We start from the raw sequence: 6,707 nt of genomic DNA, 5'->3' as shown, positions 1-6,707 counted from the left end.
AAATTAGAAGTACTACATCTTAAATTTTATTTTGTTTTTATATAGTTTAAATTTAAATAAAATATACAGTAATACCCCGGACTTACGCGATAGGTGGGACCGAGCGATAACCGCGTAAGTCGGGGTATAATTTCCCAATTTATGTAAAATCCAAGTCGTATGTATGTAAGCTAATAAATGTTCTCGTTAATCTTATCTCGTCTTTTGATTCGTTTACGGTTACAAGAAATCATCACATAGAGTCTCTCAAGTCTCCTTAGATATAACAAACACAGAAATAAATAACACAAAATAAATTGTAGCTATGTGTCGATTCCGTGCGACACGTCCGAACATGTAAGCTGAACAATAGTATGAGGGGAGTGAGTAATCAAAAGTTGCATGGCGCTCAAACAAAAGACGAATCGACGAGATTTGAAAATAGCGGGGTAGTATAGTCGGGGTAGCATAAGTCGAGGTATTACTGTATTATAAAATATTACTGTAAATTTTTATAATAAGATTTTAAAAAGCAAAGATGGTCAATACTCTGATCACTCAATTTAAATCTTATTTTACTAAAGATAAGACCTACAACCCAGAAGTCCCTTTTGTGGATAGAATCGTCTTTAATGCATTTAAGAGAAGACGGATGTTATGTATTTTTTCACCTGTAGCCTGGAAGATTTCTAGTTCGTTTTAGAGATGCGTTGTAGTACTTCTATATCTTTCAAGTATTCTTGATTTGTCTACCTCGTCTGCTTTAATAGCGGCATCAAGTTTAATTCGGCCCGATAATTCGATAGTTCGTTTTGCTTTAATAATCAGGTTTATGAAGAAAAACTTTATACTTACAGACTTTATACTCGTTTGTATCCTTGCCCAATTTGCACAACTTGGCATAATGCAGTTATCGATAAAACAGAAAAACTCATTTAGTAGCCTATTTACAATGATTATTATCAATAAAATATAATCCTCAGCGATATTTTATATTTTTGAAATTCCATTATTGAGTTTAGGAAGACCAACATCCAGTAAGCACAATTTTATTTTTTATCAAAAAAAGTATGAATAATAACTAGCATTTTTTATTAATTGTTTTGAATAGATAGATTATTTTGAGTTGTATCGATGATAAAGATTTCAATCATTCTACCGCATTCAATGCCAACTATTTCAATAGAGTATTGTATATTTATATTATCAATTTTATTTTAAGTATTCTACTTTTTGTTTTTAATTATTTTATCACCTTCTAATAAAGACACAAAATAATTATAATGAATTTAGAAATCAAGCAATGTCAAGAATAAAGGTTGGATAACTTTTTATTTTCTTTTTATATAAAAATTATTGTATAATAATTGTTAAACGATATCGTTTTTCTTCTACTGAAATAAATCTATAATAATCAATTACTCTTAGCAAATTAAAATATTCAAATACTGTATATACTCCATTAATAATCAATTCTGAAGCAGTAAAATTAAATTTTAAATTTGATTACTTCTATCGCATTATACTGTATACTGTGTAATTTATCAGTTCAGAATGAAATCGGAATGGATGACTTTTTTTAATTTATTAAAATTATACTTACAAGGTATACTCTTTTCAATGGTTGCAGAATTNAAAGGTTGGATAACTTTTTATTTTCTTTTTATATAAAAATTATTGTATAATAATTGTTAAACGATATCGTTTTTCTTCTACTGAAATAAATCTATAATAACCAATTACTCTTAGCAAATTAAAATATTCAAATACTATATATACTCCATTAATAATCAATTCTGAAGCAGTAAATTTAAATTTTAAATTTGATTACTTCTATCGCATTATACTGTATACTGTGTAATTTATCAGTTCAGAATGAAATCAGAATGGATGACTTTTTTTAATTTATTACATATTATACTTACAAGGTATACTCTTTTCAATGGTTGCAGAATTAACATAAAACCTTGCTCCAATTCTCCTTTTTTGTAACTTTTTCATGTTAAAAATCATTTGTATTTTGTGGATTTACTATCATTTAAAGGATACTTTTTGTCAACTGACTTTAATATTATTTTCGTATATGACGGTACTTTATATTCTATAACATGATTTAAACTTTATAAATTTTTGTCGTTCAGTAAACATGTAATAAGTTTGCTAATTTTAAGTTATACATACTTGTATCTAGATGATAAGAAATCCCACATTGTATTGTAATTAATGTTTTTGTATCACTGAATTTAAATATAATAAAAGTAAAATTAGCAATAATACAATCAATCGCAAACAGACTATAAAGTCGATTCAAAATTAGAAAACTTAGTTAATTAGAATACTCCCATATAATCGAAGGATCTTGCTCAAAATTAAANAGAAAGGTAAAAAAATATTTTTGTGTTTTATTTTAAAATATATTTATGATTTTCTGTTAGACTATTGAAATCACTTATTATTTATTCATTACTTCATTATTTATGTTAATTACATAATATTTATAAGGTAAAAAATATTCACATTTTAAATAATGCAATGAAGGTGAATTAATCCCACCAAATCATTTTGAAATGAGTTGCGATTAATTATGAACAGTAATTTCTAGTAAAATTATATTTCGATATATAAAAGTATATACAACGAGCAATTATTTATTGTGACATCACAATTGCAGCCCGACATCGTCACAATGCCGGGCTGCAATTTTTAATAATTTTTTAATTTAAAATATATGCTCTCCATCTCAAATTAGTAGTGTCTTGCTCCTGTACATCATACTTTTCCGTTAGCAATAGAGTCCTGCCAGTCATCTATCTAACTCCTTTCAGAGAGGAATTTTTGAATTGAAATAATGTAACTTCCTAACTTTCCGTTTGGACCGGAAGTTCGTATATAGTTAATCGGGGCTTTCCATATCTGGTCCCAGCTTGCATCTATCTAACTCCGTTCTCGATATTCGGTGAGCTGTGAGAATTTATAGGTCTACATTTTTTTTTCAAATTGCATCCCAATAATTGGTATTTACTGTATTTATTTTTAATATGATTTTTAATATATATCAGGGATGGCGAATTTTTTAAGTCTGCGAGCCAATAATAAGCATACTTAGCTTTAAAGATATTTATAGGCCTATGTGTCAAAGATTTAGAATTCAAATAACGATATTTAAAGAAGTTAAACGAATATGCTTTAATTAGAATAAATGTAAAAAAAATGATTAAGAAAAGGATGATCAGCTGATAAACCAAAAAAGGATAATTGAAAAAGACAGATGATAAGTCAAAATCTTATGATACGTTATGTACAAGATGATTTTTCCTTCCGTGACACTTTGGACAGACATGCCATAGAATCGCCACATCTGTTATACTGTATATGAAAGAATTATAAAGAAAGATTCCGTTCTTACATAGAATATTCCAAAATACCATTTGTAGTGTTACACTTCAATGATATAAATGTAGAAATTTTAAAACGATTCAATAAATAATATTTAAGAGTCATTTATGTAATAAAATTGTCAATGTAGTATTAATATAACTAATATATTTTATATACAGATTTCGTTAGTGACCTGGGAAAATAAACTACATTCCTTGGATTGCACAATTTTAATCAACAACCGTTGTTACAAGAAAGTACTGATACTTTATTTATTATGGCACATTTATCATAATAAAAAAGGCTTTTTTGTAATAACTATTACTGACTTTATTTCTTCGAGCCAAAGCATGCAATTTACTTTCTCTTCGATTGTCACCATTTGGAGTTTCTAATAAGATCTGTAAATAAAATTTGTTCTACATTTTACAAAATTATTACGAAAATACTTTAGATGTTAGATTATCAATATTATTTACTGAGTAATTATAACATTATTGTATTTTTAGTTATTAAAGTGTAGAGGCACACAAACTTTTAAAACACTGTGTTATAGCAAAGTTCATTTTTATCGTGTAAATAAATTCATAAGTAAATTATATATGTTAATTATTGAAACAAATTTATGTTAATATTAAAATTATTATAATTTTTATTTAAAGATCTTAAAACAAAGAAAGGAAGAACTGAAAACGTCAGTCGATAATTTGACAGATTCCTCTATTGGAGAAAAGAAAAAAGAACCTCTTCTTGATACTTTGATTAAGCATCAGTTTCAAAATAAAGATTTCACCGACCAAGACATTTGTGAAGAAGTTGATACTTTCGTATTTGCAGTAAGATCTATTCATTTATTTTTAAAAGTAAAGAATGTGTTTTTTTTTTTCGAAAAATTATTAAATTAATATTGCAAAGCAAAGTCAAGTTTAGTTAATTATTTTTAAATTTAAAACATTTTCGGACATTAAAATATAATTGAGGTAACATTTGGTTCGAAATAATTTAAATATATTCTTAAAATATCAATGTGAAATACGTCCTTATTTACTATCAATATTTCATAAACGTATTCAATGTAAATAGAATTTTTGCTTTCAAAAGCAAATATTTTAAAAATTATATATAATAAAATAACGTTTACAATATAGAATGACCCAAAAGTCAATTAACTAAGATACCGATATATATTAAGATTTTAAGAATAGTTAAAATCCGTAAACAGCTACGTGTTTCATTTCCTATTCAGTACTTTTGTTGTAACTTTTGAATCATGCTATAATCAGTACCTAAAGTCGTGGGCGTTGATCCATGTGGGACAGAGTGAATATATCCTCCCAATATTTTTGTCCCGGCAAATTGTTTCCTTCCCAAAGGATTTTTATTTTATATCGTTTTACAATAATTGAAAGTAGAAACGAATACTGTACACAACAAAACATGTTATTTTGTATATCCGTTAATCCATCCCTAACCTGACAATGAGAAATTTTTCTTATATTTACGGGTGGATCCTGTTGCCTGAAGACAATTTGTTTTGCGTTTAGCTTTAGTACAACAAAACAAATTGTTTTCAGATGTATTTGTAAAATTCTTAAATAAGCAATCGAACCGAAAATGATTCCGATGTGTGTAAAATGACCATTTCAACATTTAATATATTAAAAATAATATGCGATAGTTTTAAAATTATCTCTTAGTAAAGATCAAATACTATATTATATTTTTAATTATTCTTTGACTTTTTCTGTTTAAGTGTATTTTTTTTTCTTTTTAAATTTTCGAATGTAAAATTTTCCTACAGTTAGCCAAAGCTGTAAATTACCAAATTTTTATTTTTATTTTTGAAATTACTATAAGTTCCTAATACAGTATAAAAAGCGACAATGCTAGTTTCTTTGCTAGAGATAATCTCCGAATACTTTAAACTAATTTTTACAATTCTTTCGCTATTGGAAAGCTTATTCCATCCAGATGAACGTAGGATACATACGATTTTCACATTAAAAAAAAAAGTGCACGAGAATGTAATTCCGTGCCGTTTATCTCGTAACGTAATTTGTTTGCTCCGTTCACGGCTAGTCTCCTTCGCCACCTGGCGAACTTTATTAAACTTATTATCTTATATTTTAGGTTTCAGTTTTGATGCATGCAGCTCGGGTAGTTGTGTATATGCTTTGTTTATATCGTTTTGGTCTTTCATTTCTTATAAAAAAAAAAATAATACTCTTATGTTATCAGAGCTATAAAGGACGAATTTACTTTCCTTAGATGAAATTAAACTTTTTTAAGTACGCGTATAGTATTTCTGTATGTTCACTGTTTTTGTATTAATACCACAGCACCACCTTAATTAATTAAGTTTAAGTATGAATGAATTAATGTTTCATATTAATAACTTTGATAATAGAAACATTGAAGTAAAAATTTTGCATTATTAATTATAAGCTATAATATTAAAAACAACTATTTTATATTTGTATTTACTAAACATTATGAAATACAATAAAAAATATTGATTTTGTTGTAAATCTTTACATTTTAAAACAAATTATTTATAAAAATTATATTTAAATAAACAAATTTCATTAAAATAAAAAAATTTAAACATTAAAGCTTTAAATGGAAAATTTTAAACCTTGCATTTAATAATTATTAACAGTTATAAGCATTTGATGTTTTATAAAGTTTATTGCATTGTTATGTTAGATTAGCTTTTATTAGTTAAATTAACTTTCTAAAAGAATTCAAAAAGAGCAAAATTGTAAGAATTTATTTTCATATTTAGTCATAATTAAGGTTATGTTTATTTTTCTAGGGTCACGACACAACTTCAATGGGCATATGTTGGGCACTTTATCATCTAGGGCTCCATCAAGATATTCAAGAAAAAGTGTATGAAGAACTCCAAGGAATATTTGGAGACGATAAAGATAAAACATTAACTGCGGATGACATTAGAAAAATGAAATATTTGGAATGTGTCCTAAAGGTTTATGTTAATCATATTTAGTAAANGTGCTTGTGGTGTAGTGGTTATCACATCCGCCTAACACGCGGAAGGTCCCAGGTTCGATCCCTGGCAGGCACAATTACTTTTTTCTATTTTTAGTGTAAGAAAGATGAAAAATAATTACACACTTTGTAATTATTTTTATTTACTTGTACTTGTACATTTGTAATTAAGGAACTTTTTATGAATTTAGGAATGTTATTTTCATTGAAATTAATGAAGAATATTTACTATATAAAATTAAAAAGTGAAAGTAAATACTATATACAAAGTTTAAGTATAGCAACAATATATAACACAGTAAATTAAATTTNGAAAAAACCCACTAACTTTTTTGTGT

At 26.4% G+C, this 6,707-nt stretch overlaps 1 non-coding gene across 1 annotated transcript; it reads left to right on the top strand.

The window, feature by feature from the left end:
* The first annotated feature begins 6,372 nt into the window (after window positions 1-6,372).
* Window positions 6,373-6,445, top strand: Trnav-aac. Its single transcript has one exon. It is a non-coding gene; the product is annotated as a tRNA-Val (tRNA).
* Window positions 6,446-6,707: the final 262 nt, after the last annotated feature.

The sequence above is a fragment of the Centruroides sculpturatus genome, unplaced genomic scaffold, assembly GCF_000671375.1.
Source record: "Centruroides sculpturatus isolate CEXI.00-Female unplaced genomic scaffold, Cexi_2.0 scaffold1970, whole genome shotgun sequence".
Taxonomy (NCBI): domain Eukaryota; kingdom Metazoa; phylum Arthropoda; class Arachnida; order Scorpiones; family Buthidae; genus Centruroides; species Centruroides sculpturatus.
This window is presented reverse-complemented; position numbering and strand designations above follow the sequence as displayed.